Source organism: Lithobates pipiens, unplaced genomic scaffold (genome assembly GCF_037356315.1).
Source record: "Lithobates pipiens isolate NorthernLeopardFrog02 unplaced genomic scaffold, aLitPip1_a1.2 Scaffold_30, whole genome shotgun sequence".
NCBI lineage: Eukaryota > Metazoa > Chordata > Amphibia > Anura > Ranidae > Lithobates > Lithobates pipiens.
The window spans coordinates 164,024,968-164,042,458 of NW_027507791.1; the positions used below are offsets into that span (position 1 = coordinate 164,024,968).

At 49.8% G+C, this 17,491-nt stretch overlaps 5 pseudogenes; 4 read left to right on the forward strand and 1 right to left on the reverse strand.

The window, feature by feature from the left end:
- Nucleotides 1-1,124: 1,124 nt before the first annotated feature.
- LOC143948378 (5S ribosomal RNA) lies at nt 1,125-1,243 on the forward strand (annotated as a pseudogene).
- Nucleotides 1,244-1,563: 320 nt separating this feature from the next.
- On the forward strand, nt 1,564-1,682 carry LOC143950110 (5S ribosomal RNA; annotated as a pseudogene).
- Nucleotides 1,683-1,784: 102 nt separating this feature from the next.
- On the forward strand, nt 1,785-1,903 carry LOC143948901 (5S ribosomal RNA; annotated as a pseudogene).
- Nucleotides 1,904-3,093: 1,190 nt separating this feature from the next.
- On the forward strand, nt 3,094-3,212 carry LOC143946412 (5S ribosomal RNA; annotated as a pseudogene).
- Nucleotides 3,213-5,224: 2,012 nt separating this feature from the next.
- Nucleotides 5,225-5,343, reverse strand: LOC143945854 (5S ribosomal RNA; annotated as a pseudogene).
- Nucleotides 5,344-17,491: the final 12,148 nt, after the last annotated feature.

Consider the following 17,491-nt stretch of genomic DNA (forward strand, 5'->3'; position numbering starts at 1 on the left):
GGCACATTCTGGCACATGGTCTGGTCATGTCCCAAAATCCAGCCCTACTGGGAGGAAGTGGTTTCTACGCTAAATGCTGTGACCGGGTCGAACCTTCAGGTCGACCCTCAAACCCTACTATTGAGCCATTTGGCAGACGTTGAGGGGGACAGGTACTGCAAACTGTGCCTTACCTTCGCATTGTATTATGCCAGACGCGAGATTCTATTGAGATTGAAACTCGAAGACCCCCCTACCCCTGCCTCGTGGAGGAGATCAGTGAACCTGGTGCTCCCCCTGTATAAGTTGACCTATGAAAGTAGACAATGCCCAGGGAAATTTGATAAAATTTGGTCTTCCTGGATAGACGCGTCCGCTTCTTGGTACCCCCTCCCCCTAACTTTGAGTTGAGCTGAGACGGTGGTGGATACCCCCCTCCCGCCCTGTTCTCTCTCTCCCGACCATTTCCTCCCTGCCCCCCCCTTCCGTGGGCTCGTGCAAATGTCAGGTACCTGCCTGATGGCTGTGAAGTTCCGCTGGGGATGTCCTGTATTTATGATGGAGTAATGGTTACTCCTGTTATCTGTACTGCTGGTTAATTAATATAAGAATGATTACTGGATGAAGGTGGTTTTTTCCTTTCTACAACTGTGTAATATCGGATTTACTATTCTTTGCAATGTAATGCTGATTTGTCCAATAAAAATTTTCTGTTAAAAAAAATGTGCCAGGCCACCCTGTCAAAGGCCTTCTTCGCGTCCGTTGACAACATAAGCAAGGGCCTTCCCTGTACATGCGCCACATGGATTAAATTGAGGACTCGGGCCGTATTGTCTCTAGCTTCCGACTTATTATTTTTTTTTGCTTGTTTCCCAAGGTGACCATCTTGGCGTTTGTCAAGAGGGTTGAAAGTGCCTGAAGAGATTGCCTACGGGCACATCACCCTGAAAGCAACCGATCTCGTTTGATGTTGGAGGCTAAGAAGAGTCGGGCTTTGTTAGTACCTGGATGGGAGACCGCCTGGGAATACCAGGTGTCGTAGACTTCTTTTTATGTTGTTGGCGTTGACCTGTTTTTTTTTCGCTTGTTTCCCAAAGTGACCATCTTGGTGTTTGTCAAGAGGGTTGAGAGTGCCTGAAGAGATTTCCTATGGCCACATCACTCTGAAAGCACCCAATCTCGTCTGATCTTGATGGCTAAGAAGAGTCGGGCCTGGTTAGTACCTGGATGGGAGACCACCTGGGAATACCAGTTATTGTAGGCTTCATTTTATGTTGTTGGCGTTGATTCGTTTTTTTTTTTCGCTTGTTTCCCAAGGAGACCATCCTGGCATTTGTCAAGAGGGTTGAGAGTGCCCAAAGAGATCGCTTACAGCAGCATCACCCTGAAAGAGCCCTATCTCTTCTCTTCTCTGAGGCTAAGAAGGGTTGGGCCTAGTTAGTACCTGGATGGGAGATGGCGTTGGAATACCAGGTGCCGTATTCTTCTTTTTATGTTGTTGACATTGACCTGTTTTTTTTCGCTTGTATCTCAAGGTGACTATCTTGGCATTTGTCAAGAGGGTTGAGAATGCCCAAAGAGATTGCCTATGGGCACATAACCCTAAAAGCGCCCGATCTCCTCTGACCTCAAAAGCTAAACAGGGTTGGGCCTTGCTAGTACCTGGATTGGAGACCACCTGGGAATACTAGGTGCTGTAGGCTTCTTTTTATGTTGTTGGCCTTGACCTGTTTTTTTTTTTCACTTGTTTCCCAAGGTGACCATCTTGACGTTTGTCAAAAGGGTTGAGAGTGCCCGAAGAGATCACCTATGGCCCCATCACCCTGAAAGCGCCTAATCTCGTCTGATCTCGGAGGCTAAACAGTGTCGGGCCTGGTTAGTACCTGGATGGGAGACAGCCTGGGAAAACCAGGTGCCGTAGGCTTCTCATTATGTTGTCGGCGTTGACCTGTTTTTTTTCCCTTGTTTCCCAAGGTGACCATCTTGGCATGTGTCAAGAGGGTTGAGAGTGCACAAAGAAATTGCCTATGGGCACAACACCCTGAAAGCGCCCAATCTCGTTTGGTCTCAGAGGCTAAGCAGGGTTGGGCCTGGTTTGTACCTGGATGGGAGACCGCCTGGGTTTTCCAGATGCCGCAGGCTTCTTTTTATGTTGTTGGTGTTGACCTGTTTTTTTCGCTTGGTTCCCAAAGTGATCATCTTGGCATTTGTCAAGAGGGCTGAGAGTGCCTAAAGAGATCGCTTACAGCCGCATCACCCTGAAAGCACCCTATCTCTTCTGATCTCAGAGGCTAAGAAGGGTTGGGCCTAGTTAGTACTTGAATGGGAGACGGCCTTGGAATACCAGGTGCCGTATTCTTCTTTTTATGTTCTTGGCGTTGACCTGCTTTTTTTCGCTTGTTTCCCAGGCTGACTATCTTGGCATTTTTCAAGAGGGATGAGAGTGCCCAAAGAGATTACCTATGGGCATATCACCCTGAAAGCGCCCAATCTCCGCTGATCTCAGAGGCTAGAAAGGGTCGCGCCTTGTTAATACCTGGATGGGAGACCGCCTGGGAATACTAGGTGCTGTAGGCTTCTTTTTATGTTGTTGGCGTTGACTTGTTTTTTTTGTTTGTTTCCCAAGGTGACCATCTTGGCGTTTGTCAAGAGGGTTGAGAGTGCCTAAAGAGATCGCTTACAGCCGCATCACTCTGAAAGCACCCTATCTCTTCTGATCTCAGAGGCTAAGAAGGGTTGGGCCTAGTTAGTACTTGAATGGGAGACGGCCTTGGAATACCAGGTGCCGTATTCTTCTTTTTATGTTGTTGGCGTTGACCTGCTTTTTTTCGCTTGTTTCCCAGGCTGACTATCTTGGCATTTTTCAAGAGGGATGAGAGTGCCCAAAGAGATTACCTATGGGCATATCACCCTGAAAGCGCCCAATCTCCGCTGATCTCAGAGGCTAGAAAGGGTCGCGCCTTGTTAATACCTGGATGGGAGACCGCCTGGGAATACTAGGTGCTGTAGGCTTCTTTTTATGTTGTTGGCCTTGACCTGTTTTTTTTTTTCACTTGTTTCCCAAGGTGACCATCTTGACGTTTGTCAAGAGGGTTGAGAGTGCCCGAAGAGATCACCTATGGCCCCATCACCCTGAAAGCGCCCAATCTCGTCTGATCTCGGAGGCTAAACAGTGTCGGGCCTGGTTAGTACCTGGATGGGAGACCGCCTGGGAATACCAGGTGCCATAGGCTTCTTTTTTTTTTTATTTTTATTTTGTTATTTAGTAGTATGCGACATACAATGCAAAGGCAACTTCACCGAATGTGTGATACAAATAGTTACAAACAATCATATTGCATGGATATCAGAGCCAATGGTAAGAAGTCCGAGGAGAATAGCACGTGTACAGCTTTGCGGTCTAACGTTTACCTACGTAGGCCATGTCTGCCCTGGGTGGCATTCCCTCCCCCCTTTTTGTCTTTATTTTTTATTTTTTCCCTGCCGCCATCCCCCCCCTCCTCTCTCTCCGTCTTTGCACTCTCTTCTCCCCCCGTCCTCCCTTTTGACTATGCCTTGTCTCCTTACTAGCCTTCGGGACCCAGAAGAACCCCAGGGTTTTGGACACGACCGGCTCATATTTTACTCTGGTTCACAGAGGTCATGATAAGCTGGCTCGCTGTGGTCCCAGTTGTTCTCCATGATTAGATTTGTCCGAACGGAGCTGCACTAGTTATACTGTACTACATGTCGGAGGTGTGGTTTCTCTCTTTTCTGCATGAAACTGTAGCACTCCCCTCTGAGAACCCAGAGTTATTTGGCTGCCTATTTTTTGTTACCATGTAATTATGACCCTGGGTCATGCTGTATGGTTGACTGTTATATTTTTGTTGTTCTACTTATACTTAATAAAAGAATAAAAAAAAAAAAAATAAGTCAATGCCAACAACTTAAAAAAAAAGCCTATGGCATCGAGAAATCCCAGGCGTTCTCCCATCCAGGTACTAACCAGGTCCCAACCCTGCTTAGCCTCTGAGATCAAATGAGATTTGGCTCTTTCAGGGTGATGCAGCCATAGTAGATTTTTTCAGGCACGCTCAACCCTCTTGACAAACGCCAAGATGGTCACCTTGGGAAACAAACAAAAAAAACAAGTCAACGCCAACAACATAAAAAGAAGCCTACAGCACCTAGTATTCCCAGGCGGTCTCCCATCCAGGTATTAACAAGGCGCGACCCTTTCTAGCCTCTGAGATCAACGGAGATTGGGCGCTTTCAGGGTGATATGCCCATAGGTAATCTCTTTGGGCACTCTCATCCCTCTTGAAAAATGCCAAGATAGTCAGCCTGGGAAACAAGCGAAAAAAAGCAGGTCAACGCCAACAACATAAAAAGAAGAATACGGCACCTGGTATTCCAAGGCCGTCTCCCATTCAAGTACTAACTAGGCCCAACCCTTCTTAGCCTCTGAGATCAGAAGAGATAGGGTGCTTTCAGAGTGATGCGGCTGTAAGCGATCTCTTTAGGCACTCTCAACCCTCTTGACAAATGCCAAGATGGTCACCTTGGGAAACAAACAAAAAAAACAAGTCAACGCCAACAACATAAAAAGAAGCCTACAGCACCTAGTATTCCCAGGCGGTCTCCCATCCAGGTATTAACAAGGCGCGACCCTTTCTAGCCTCTGAGATCAGCGGAGATTGGGCGCTTTCAGGGTGATATGCCCATAGGTAATCTCTTTGGGCACTCTCATCCCTCTTGAAAAATGCCAAGATAGTCAGCCTGGGAAACAAGCGAAAAAAAGCAGGTCAACGCCAAGAACATAAAAAGAAGAATACGGCACCTGGTATTCCAAGGCCGTCTCCCATTCAAGTACTAACTAGGCCCAACCCTTCTTAGCCTCTGAGATCAGAAGAGATAGGGTGCTTTCAGGGTGATGCGGCTGTAAGCGATCTCTTTAGGCACTCTCAGCCCTCTTGACAAATGCCAAGATGATCACTTTGGGAACCAAGCGAAAAAAACAGGTCAACACCAACAACATAAAAAGAAGCCTGCGGCATCTGGAAAACCCAGGCGGTCTCCCATCCAGGTACAAACCAGGCCCAACCCTGCTTAGCCTCTGAGACCAAACGAGATTGGGCGCTTTCAGGGTGTTGTGCCCATAGGCAATTTCTTTGTGCACTCTCAACCCTCTTGACACATGCCAAGATGGTCACCTTGGGAAACAAGGGAAAAAAAACAGGTCAACGCCGACAACATAATGAGAAGCCTACGGCACCTGGTTTTCCCAGGCTGTCTCCCATCCAGGTACTAACCAGGCCCATCGCTGCTTAGCCTCCAAGATCAGATGAGATTGGGCTCTTTCAGGGTGATTTGGCCGTAGGCACTCTCTTTGGGCACTCTGAAGCCTCTTGACAAAGGCCAAGATGGTCACCTTGGGAAACAAGCTAAAAAAAACAGGTCAAGCCAACAACATAAAAAGAAGCCTACGGCATCCAGTATTCCCAGGCGATCATTAGCCTACCCTGATAAACTATGTGCTTTAATGTGACGATTCCTCTTTTCGCCCACAGAGAAGGGTCTGGGATACTATTCAGGTGAGGGAGCATGGGGTTGCCCCATAGGGGCATATGTGGGGAGATGTGGTTGGGCTTTCCATAGCTCCTCCTTGTCTCCCGCCAGACCCTCACCGTGGTACGCATCAAGCCCGTCATGGAGGAGCTCGCCCTAAGCCCCCGAAATGGTAGGTTACTCAGAGCTGCATAGGAGCCAAGGATGGCTGCCTCCAGGGTGACCGCCGGGTTTTGTGTGGGCTGGGAGAACCACCACCGAATTGTGACCAAAACGGCCGCCCAGTAGTAGATCTGAAAGTTTGGGAGCGCCAGGCCCACCCCCCGATAGTGGGAGATATAGTATCTGCTTAGCTACCCTGGGGGGTCTCCCAGCCCAGACAAAGGATATCAACAGACTCTCCAGTCTCTGGAAAAAAGTCCTGGGAATGTGGATGGGGGTATTACGAAAGAAGTACAGGTACTTGGGGAGATAGATAATTTTTAACAAATTGACTCTGCCCACTGGGGATAAAGGGAGAGATCGCCATGCCGTGCCCCTAGCCCCTAATTGTGTCATGAGTGGCTGTATATTGTCCTCCAGATAGTTCTGAACTCTACCACTGACCTTAATCCCCAGGTATATAAAACTTTCCACTCATTTAAGCTGTGGATGAGGCATGCGAGGGGTCGAGGAGTGGAGTGGGAAAACAACCGGTTTGTCCCAATTGATGCGGATACCCGAGTACTGACCGAATTGATTAATCAGTTCCAGTGCAGTGCCCAAAGAAGACGACGCGTCCACTAAATAAAGCAGAGCATCATCTGCATACAAGGACAGCTTTTCCTCGATGGGCCCTACTTGTATCCCCTTTATCCCAGTATCCGCTCTCAGCAAAATAGCCAAGGGCTCCATCGCAAGGACAAATAAGGCTGGTCAGAGGGGGTGCCCCTGTCTCGTACCCCGTGCCAGCTGAAACTGCCCGGAGAGACAGCCATTGGTACGGATTCTAGCAGAGGGGCTGTGGTACAGCATGCGGATCCAATTCGTAAATCCTGGGCCAAATCTGAATTGCGAGAGCACCTCCCATAGGTAACCCCACTCAACAGAGTCGAAAGCCTTCTCCGCGTCGAGCGAGGCCGCTACACCCGTCTACCCCCGGCCGCTATCTATGTGCGTGAGTAGGCGTCTGATATTAATGTCTGTGCCTCTGCCTGGCATAAAACCTGTTTGGTCACTATGGACAAGGGCCGTGATGACTAAGTTAGTCTGTTGGCCAGGATTTTGGCCAGTATTTTCGCGTCCACATTTAACAGTGATATAGGGCGGTATGACGAACACAAGGTGGGGTCTTTCCCCGGCTTGGGGATCACCACTATGATCGCCTCGCTCATGGTGTCGGGAAGTTTATCAATATGCGACGACGCAGAGAATAGATGGTGGAGTCTTTCAGAGAGCTCCGTAGCGTAGTGCTTATAGAATTCCGCCGGGATTCCGTCCGGTCCCGACGTCTTACCCACCTGCATAGATTTAAGCACCTGGAGAATCTCCAGAACCGTGATAGGGGCGTCCAGCCTATTTCGGTACGTTTCCGTGAGGATTGGTATATCTATGTCGGCCAAGTAGGTCGTTAGTTCTTCCTTACTGTAATCCGACCTAGAGGTGTAGAGAGATGTATAAAACTCCGCAAAACAGTTATTAATCCCGTCTGGGGTGTGAAGTAACTGACCGGATTTGTCCCTGATATGTGAAATGCTCAACCCCCCTGCCTGTTCCCTGGAGAGCCAGGCCAGCATCCTCCCCGACCTCTCCCCCTGCTCAAAGATCCGCTGGGACTGAGCTAGCATTCTCTTCTGGGTGAGAGAGGTATGAAGATCAACAGCCTCCCTGGTCAGGATTTGCAATTGCCAATAATGTTGGGGGTCCCGAGTGCGGACAAAAAGAGCCTCCGCGCAGACCGCCTCTCCCTCAGCTTTTTTTAGCTCTGCTCTACGTTCCCTGCGTATTTTGCCAATGATAGTCTGATAGTGCCCCCTCGTGGTAGCCTTAAAGGCATCCCAGACTACCGTGGCCCCAGCCGAACCTGCATTCTCCTCCCAATAGCTGTTCAATTCGGTCCTAAAATGAGCATCCACAGCGGCATCTGAGATCCAGAACCTGGAAAGCCCCCATAGTCTAACCGCTGGTCCCAGGGAAAGATCCAATGTCAGAAACAGAGGTGCATGGTCCGATATCCCCCTGGGCAATATTTGTATGTCTACGACCCTTGGGAGGACTGGGCTCCGCGCAAAGACCAAGTCAATGCGGGAGAATGTTTTATGGGTGGCAGAGTGACATGTAAATGCCCGAGACCCGGGGTGTCTCCACCTCCAGACATCCGTCGGGGCCATATGTGTCTGCCCAGGCAGCCAGCCCAGGTCCATGGTGTCCCCCCGGAGTCAGTCTGTCCATGTCTGGGTCAGGAACTAGATTAAAATCACCCAGGATAAGAGCATTATCAGAGGCAAACTCGGCCATCTTGCTAGTGATTTGGTTCAGCACCAGCAATGAGGCCGGCGGGGGCAAGTATAATCCCACAATGGTCCAGGTCATTGAGTAAATTGTCGCATGAATAATGACATACCTGCCGTCCGGGTCCAAGGCCAGATCCAGGAGCCGAAAGGGGAGGGACTTCAATACTAGGACACTTACCCCCCTGGCAAAACTAGAGTGGGTGGAGTGGTAATGGTACCCCACCCAGGGTTTTCTGAGGGAAAGAAGTCTACTGCCGATGAGGTGCATTTCCTGGAGTACGCATATGTGTGGGTTATAACTTTGAAGAAATTGGAACACCAGGGATCGCTTAACCGGGGAGTTCAATCCCCTGGTGTTCCAGGATACAATGTTAAGTGTAGACATGGATTCTGGGGGCAGTGGAAGGATCAGGATCATTGTGGAACCCTGCTCCCGGATTGGACCGCTGGACCCGGGACATACATATCCGAGGACAATGCAACACTGAAATATCAATATTTTTAGTAAACAAGTACAATAAAACTAAACATAGAACAAACAGATAACCCCAATAACCATACATGAAAAAAGAAAAAGGGAAACAAAAGTCCCTGGCCCCGTTAGGGGAACAGTCCCCACTCCCCACCCCACCCAACCCCCTTAAACTGAGGAGGGTATTCATCCCAAAGTATATCAGCTCGCCCGCTGTAACTGGGGGTCCATGCAGGAGGCAAGTTCCACCCCCCAGACATCCTGGGGGGGTTTAGGTAACCAAGTGAGCGGCTCACTAGGCGTGAGGCAACCGCCTGCTCTATGAAGGAGGCTGACAGGGACATGGATCTGGGAGGATAAAGAAAAATTGCAGTTTGTCCCATCAGTGAAAATGACCCAAAAAGGGGAAGAAGGAACATATGGTATGAGCCCCCATGCTCCAGGAGGGAGCAGGAAAGGGCAAAGAGGAGCGGCATGTCACAGCCTTCTCCCGACCGTATCTCAGGTCAGGGGTATCAACTTGAACTCCCGCTACCGGGGAGGTTGCTGCCAGCATTAGAGGTGAGCCCACCATCGGTGCAAACAGGGCACAACAGGTGCAACAAAGGCCGTGGGCATCCCAACAGTAGAATGGGTTGTAAACAATTCCGAAGAGGTAGTTAGTCGATCAGCGGGCTGGCGCCAGCGAATCAATCCAGGCGGATGCCTCTCCGGGGGTGTTAAAGAAGCGGATCGTCTCTCCATCCGGGCCGGAAAAAGAACACTATAGCGGATGTAACGTGCTCTCAAAGCCGCTTTCACGTAATCAAAGGATTTCCTCGGGGCGTGGTCTCGGCATGCAGCGGTGAGGACACACTGTCCCTGAGCTCCGGCGCTGACCCCGGTATTTTAGCACTTATTCACCACATGAACTACTCCACATGCCTGGGAACGATGGGTAGGAGAACCGGCAAGTCCCTGCCGAAGAAGGGCGCGCCCGAGGGATCGATCAAACGGTTCCTGGCGGAGCCTGATGAGGTGGGGGACATGGATGGCCTAGGCCGCTCTCTGCTTACCACGAGCGCGGCCGCAGGCCCCGCCCCCCGCCCCAGGCCTGAACGCAGATCTCAATCCCCGGCCTCGTCAGCGGGTTCTGACGGGGAAGAGAGTGAGACAAGACGATCGGAAGTGGCAGCGCTGGTGAGCGGACTTCCTACTAAGTCTGAACTGGCATCGATGCTCTTGGGGCTAGAGAAATCCATCAAGAGAGAAGTGTCCGCTGTCCATTCGGATCTCGCGCAAGTAGAGGAGACCGAGCAGAGGCTGGACAGGCATGCTACTGCCATTAGGTCTCTGCAAGCAACTACCCGCTCTCTCGCTATCGCTCATCGGTCTTCCCTCTATAAGATCGAGGACCAGAGAACCGTAACAGACGGAACAACATCCGGATCCGGGGGCTCCCGGAGGCGACCGGGGACGAGGACCTCCTCCCAATGGTAAGAGGAATCTTTAACGGCCTATTGGGGAATGCGGCTGACCATCCTTTGAAAATTGACCAAGTTCACAGGGCCCTCCGCCCTCGTAACCTGCCGGCGGAGACTCTGCGTGATGTGATCTGCAGAGTGCACTATTTTGAAGAGAAGGAACGCATCATGAAAAAACTCAAGGGGACCCCAGTCCTGGACTTTGATGGGGCGTCACTCTCTTTTTTTCCTGATTTGGCCAGGGAGACTCTGGAGAGACGCAGGGCCCTGCGTCCCCTAACTGAGAAACTGCGCTTGTCCTCCATCAACTACCGGTGGAGTTTCCCTGCCGCCCTGATCGCACACAGAGATGGGAAGACGGCGGTTCTGCGGTTCCCAGAAGATCTGGAAAAATTCTGCATGGATGTGAGCATATCCCCGCCGGATTTACCGGGTTGGCAGGAAGGCATCCCACCCCTACCGAATAATCCTGAGGAGCCATGGCAGAGAGTGTCCCGCAAGCAACGCGTCCCCTTTTTTAGCCCAGCTAATATGCATGCATAGATGGCACGTCTGATGGCGCTCTTCTGTCCAGTATTCCGCACTGATGGCGCGGCTTCCCTGGTCCCGCAAGTATAACAAGTTGTTTATGTTACCTTTCATTTTTATTTCTGTTTTGGTGTTTAACGTCATACTCTCTCAGCTGCCTACGGGGTGTCTAATTTAATGGGAACGAAGTGTTGGAGTGCCTACGGGTGGTCCTGCACCGGGGACACTTGGGACATGCCTCTGACTGTCTCTACCTCATGACACTTGGATCCCCTATTGTGAACGTTGGTGGCTGGTGTTCTCGGTTCTTGTGTTTCCCTAAGTGTACATGAACTCTGTGCTATTTCTTTCATTTATGTGTTATTATATAATTTGTAATTTGGGGTTGGAGCCGGAGCTGCGGCCTGCGACTTCTGTTTTAGACGGTTGCGGGTTGCTGCTGCCTGGCCACATGTGTTTTCCCTCCGGGGGGCGTTGGGCGGATCTTGGCCCCCGGGCTCCGGCCGTTTCGATGGCTGGGGCTCCGGGGGGGGGGGGGGGGGGGCGGTCAATTGCTCCTTTACTGCACTGCAATCTGCTGTGTGCGCATGCCGCGGTAGACCCAATTGGGTCTGGGTTGTGTGTGCTGCAGGGGTTGCAGGTCATAACCTGTAATACTTACCTTCTCACTACTCTCCTTCTCTTTCCTCTCCTTTTCACACTTTTTCTTTCATCCCCCTGCCCTTTACTTCCCCTGCCTCTGGTCCTGTTTCCTGGTAACGGGCTGTATTTGGAGTTCTCTGACGGATCCCCATGGCCACGGTGGAATTGTTATCATTAAACGTGAGGGGCCTTCATGCCCCTGGTAAACGTCATAGCCTATACCGGGAACTGGGTCGCCTGCGGGGGGACATTGTCTTCTTGCAGGAGACCCATCTTACCCACACCACTTCGGTGAAATTATTCTCCCCGCAATACCCAGTCTGGTATTATAGTCTCTCTGATGTACATAAGGCAAAGGGTGTGGCCATTGGGTTCCGTGGAGGTACCCCTTTTAACATGCTAGAGATGTTGAGTGACCCTCACGGACGCTTTCTGTTCCTCAGGGGCAGCCTGGGCGGGATGCCATGTACGTTGGCGACCCTCTATGCTCCTAATCGAGATCAGGCCACTTTTATTGCCACTACGCTTGCGAAATTGAGGGACTTTGCTAGTGGATGTGTTATCCTGGCTGGAGACTTTAATGTCCCCTTGGAACCAGTGTTTGATACGTCCGTGGGCAGGTCTTCGGTTCCTCGTAAGCGTCTTGCATACATTCGTAAACGCTTGTGTGACACCCAGTTAATGGACGCATGGAGGATAATGCATCCGCGAGCAAGAGACTATACGTATTACTCGAGCGCCCACCAATCCTATTCCAGGATTGATTTTTTTTTTCTTGATCACCACCACCTTTCCCTATTGACAAATTCAGTAATTGCTTCATCAACCATATCTGATCATGCCCCCATTTTGCTTACCATTAATATCTCTTCGTTGCCCCGAAAACCAGCCAATTGGAAATTAAATGAGAACCTTATTAGTGAGGAGGCAGACAAAATACACATGCAAGAGGAACTAAATCAGTATTTCAAAGATAATACCCACCCAGACATTTCCCCAGGAGTACTGTGGGAAGCCCATAAGGCCCATATGCAAGGTAAATTCATGGAGTTGGGCTCCAGAAGGAAAAAGGAATTTGCGCAGCAACTATCTAAACTATTGTTAGAAATTAGCGTCCTTGAGTCACAACACAAGGCCAGTCTCGCTCAAGCCACACTACATAACCTAACAATGAAGAGGGAGGAGTTGAAGGCCATGTACCATGAGCAATGGAAACGGGAAGGCCGTAGGGTGTCACAAAAATTCCATGAATGGGGTAATAAACCGGGGAGGCTTTTGGCTCGTTCCCTACAACAGGCAAAAACCAGGGCTTTCATTGATAAAATTAAGACAGCTTCTGACGCTCTCACGCATGAGACCACAACTATAGCCAAGGAATTTCATGCTTTTTACCAACGCCTATACCATGTCCCTCACGCTGTGCCGGACTTGGTGGTTAGGAGAACTCTGATCCAAGAATATCTACAGCAGGCCAACTTGCCCAAACTGAACTCTTACGCCCTCGCCTCATTGGACGGAGAGTTTTCTGTCCAGGAGTTCAAAGTAGCACTGAAGGCTATGTCGAGTGGCAAGGCCCCTGGACCGGATGGCTTTACGGCCTTTTACTATAAGGCCTTTGCGGAGACCCTGCTGCCGCGCCTCACCTCTTATGCTAACACGATCTCACAGGGGGGGACACCCCGTCCAGGGACGCTGCATGCACATATCTCGGTGATTCCTAATTCAGGGAAGGACCCTAGTTTATGCGGGAGTTATTGACCTATATCTCTCTTGAATCTAGACGCTAAACTGTATGCCAAAGGTATAGCAAACAGGCTTCTACCCCTACTTCCACGCTGGGTTTCCAGTGATCAGACTGGGTTTATCCCGAGTAGGGAGGCATGCGACAATGCTCTCCGCACCCTGTCCCTGATGGCTTGTGCTAGGGGGTCCGCCCAGCCCACCCTGTTACTTTCTACAGACGCGGAAAAGGCGTTTGACAGGGTGGACTGGGAGTATCTCATGGCGACCCTGTCTCACTTGGGAATCAGCCAAACTTTTCTATCTCACATTTCAGCACTATACCATTCCCCTACAGCTCAAATTCGTGTTAATGGTACCCTAAGTGAATCATTTACACTCTATAATGGTACACGTCAGGGCTGCCCCCTCTCGCTCTATCCCTGGAACCCTTCCTCTCTACAGTTAGACACAATCCAAACATCCATGGGATCACTGTTGGTGATCGAGAACACAAATACGCTGCTTATGCGGATGATATTCTGTTCTACATACAACAACCCCTGATTTCCCTTCCCAATCTGATGTCTGCCTTCTCAAAATTCGGTCTCATATCTAATTTTAAAATGAACATGTCCAAATCGGAGATTCTTAACGTCTCTATCCCCGGGGAAACTGTGGTTCGTCTTAGAGACTCCTTTCCCTTTTAGCTGGCAAACACACAAAATGAAATATTTAGGCATCTACCTCACACCTAAACCCCAGACTCTATTTCGCGTTAACTATATACCCCTTCTTAATGCAATTCGAATGGACTTACAAAGATGGTCCCAAGTCGCACATTCGTGGTTAGGGAAAATTAGTGTGATTAAGATGAATATCCTACCCCGGATTCTGTTTTTATTCCAGATGATTCCAGTGGGTATTCCAGCTAGTTTTTTAACACTCATAGATTTACTGATCTGCAGATATGTTTGGAAGAGAAAGCGTCCGAGACTGTCCCGAGGCCTTCTAACCAGACCTAAACGGCTGGGGGGCCTGGCTTTACCTAACGTGAAACTTTACTTTTTAGCCGTTGTTTTCAACAGGATATCAGACTGGAAATATCACAAACATTCTAAACTATGGGTTGCCCTTGAATTGGCGCTCAGTGGCACGGACCTCTACACCCAAGTGTGGATTCCCAGGAAACATAGGTCGTTAGCACCTAGCTCCTCTCCTCTCACCTATTCTACTCTACAGATCTGGGACTCGATATGTAAACAGCACAAGTGGTTATATCACTCTCCCATTATGCCTCTGACGGGTCATAATTACTTCTCACCAGGAAACATTGACCCCAGAATTCATTCCTGGAATCTGGGTAATACACCCCTGCTACACCACGTCGCCAACCAGGATGGCATTGTGCCTTTATCTCAACTAATTCCTCCCTCACGGGCAACGCCCATGGATCACTGGACCTACCATCAACTGGCTGCCTTTGTACACTCCCTGCTGAAACCATTGCGCTCACTGGCTGATTTAACACCGATTGAATCGGCCTTCGTGGAGGACCAGCCGGTGGAGAGGCCTTTACCGCCCAGAGCCCGTTTGCAATTGCTTGCCAGACCAAAGGACAAGGGGGGTCTGGGTCTCCCAGATCTGAGACAATACTACAGAGCGACTCTGCTAGCGAGAGTCGTTGATTGGCATTGTAATGGCCCACACAAGCAGTGGGTGGAGATGGAGATTGAGGATGGATCCATTCCCCTATTGACCTCCCCGTGGCTCCTGTCCTCCCTACCAAAAGACCTCAGAAATCACCCTGTAGTGGGAGCTACATTGGCTGTTGTGCGGAGGTTGTTCCGCTGCACACATATTGCTCCCCTGCCGTCACCAATGACTCCGGTTATAGGTAATCCAGACTTCCCACCGGGATTTACCAACAAGAAACTGCGACAGTTGACAGTGGTGGGGAAACAGCGTCTGGGAGAGGTGTGGCCCTCGGGAGGGCTCCCGACCACGCAAACTGTCGCCGAGCTTTCTGACCCTCCGCTTGACTTGTTTAGTGCTTATCAACTTCGTCACTTTCTTCTGGCCATACAAAGGGCCCCCTACAATCCTAGAGTCCTGACATCCTATGAATCCATCTGTCACAAAAGGGAACCTGTGTGACACACCCTCTCCCTCCTGTACAACCTATTGAGTAGTCAGGAGGAGCAGTCGACCCCACCATTTATCCATAAATGGGAGAGGGACTTAGGCATCACATTTACCCCACAACAGATAGGGAAGATCCTGACCTTAGTACATAAAGCTTCCATCGCAAACCAATATCAAGAATCAGGATACAAGATAGTCCCATACCTTCTGAATAAAATGAATAGATCAATCCCGGATGTTTGTTGGAGGTGCAATTCAGATACGGGGACCATGGGACACCTTTTCTGGGCATGCCCGGCCTTGAGGAACTTTTCGGTTCCCAGCAGCGTGCCTTCTACACTTGACCGAACAGCCTGTTCGAAAATACAAAATAACCCTCACGATGCAACTCCTGAACGCCGCCCGGGCCTGCATTCCCGCACTGTGGAGGCAGCCTCAGCCCCCATCCAAGGTGCTGTGGTATTTCAAAGTCAATCATATTCTCCGGATGGAAGAATTGACCGCCACCCTTCACAACACTGAAGAGGCATTTAGTGTTACATGGAGGCCCTGGAGGTATTTTACTGGTACTCGAGACTACATTCGGGAGGTGAGCAGTGCCCCTTTTCCAGAAAATGACTGAACATCTAACGTTTACCTACGTAGGCCATGTCTGCCCTGGGTGGCATTCCCCCCCCTCCCTTTTTGTCTTTATTTTTCTTTTTTTCCCCGCCGCCACCACTCTCTCTCTCCGTCTTTGCACTCTCTTCTCCCCCAGTCCTCCCTTTTGACTATGCCTTGTCTCCTTACTAGCCTTCGAGGCCCAGAAGAACCCCAGGGTTCTGGACACGACCGGCCCATCTTTTACTCTGGTTCACATAGGTCATGATAAGCTGGCTCGCTGTGGTCCCAGTTGTTCTCCATGATTACATTTGTCCGAACGGAGCTGCACTAGTTATACTGTACTACATGTCGGAGATGGGGTTTCTCTCTTTTCTGCATGAAACTGTAGGACTCCCTTCTGAGAACCCAGAGTTATTTGGCTGCCTATTTTTTGTTACCATGTAATTGTGACCCTGGGTCATGCTGTATGGCTGACTGTTATATTTATGTTGTTCTACTTATACTTAATAAAAGAATAAAAAAAAATAAAAAAAAAATAAGTCAATGCCAACAACTTAAAACTAAAGCCTATGGCATCGAGAAATCCCAGGCGGTCTCCCATCCAGGTACTAACCAGGTCCCAACCCTGCTTAGCCTCTGAGATCAAATGAGATTGGGCTCTTTCAGGGTGATGCGGCCATAGTAGATTTTTTCAGGCACGCTCAACCCTCTTGACAAACGCCAAGATGGTCACCTTGGGAAACAAACAAAAAAAACAAGTCAACGCCAACAACATAAAAAAAAGCCTGCAGCATCTGGAAAACCCAGGCGGTCTCCCATCCAGGTACAAACCAGGCCCAACCCTGCTTAGCTTCTGAGACCAAACGAGATTGGGCGCTTTCAGGGTGTTGTGCCCGTAGGCAATTTCTTTGTGCACTCTCAACCCTCTTGACAAATGCCAAGATGATCACCTTGGGAAACAAGCGGAAGAAAAAAAACATGTCAACGCCAACAGTTACTAATCAATCCCGACAATGCTTAGCCTCCGAGATCAGACAAGATCAGGCACTTTCAAGGTGATGGAGCCATAGGCGATCTCTTCGGGCACTCTCAACCATCTTGACAAATGCCAACATGGTCATCTTGGGAAACAAGCGAAAATAACCAAGTCATTGCCAACATTGGAGGCTAACAGGGTTGGGCAATCAGTTTCCTTGCCTGAAATAGGCATCTCAGAACTGCCATCTGGCTGCTTCCCGGGTTTCCGACTCTTTCAACTAATCCCAGGAGACAATACTTCACCTCCATCCTGGTGGAGGTTCCAAACACCCGATCAGTGGTTCCTGTCACCTCCGTCCAGTAGCGGATCAACTTCGGGCATCTCCAAAACATGTGCATCATGTCTCCCCCCATGTTCCCGCACCGGGGGCAACTTGCGTCCGGCCGTTTGGCCAAATTGAAAAAGTTTACGAGGAGCATAATAGGTTCTATATAATAAGAACAGATGTGACATCCTCTGTGAGGAGAGCCACAATTCACCACAGGCAGGATTCCTGTGGCCAATTATAGCTCAGGGGGGTTTAGTACACACCCCACACTATATAAGGCCGCCAGCGCGGCGGCCTTGCATAGTGTGTTGCGGTGGTCAGGGAAAGAGGACGATAGGCAGGGACAGTGTCTTTACTGCTTGGGAACCTAGCACTATTACAGTGGGTGTTATGTGCCTCCTGCACAGTACACACCTGAAGCTTCCCTTTATTACTGGTGTTCAATTTCTGCAATACACGCATCTGTAGTGCAGAAGTTAGAGTGGGTGTTGTGTGCCTCCTACACAGTATACACCTTATTGCTGGTGTTCTGTTTCTGTAATACAGGAACCTAGCACTGTTACAGTGCTAGGGTGTACAGAGAAGCTGGTA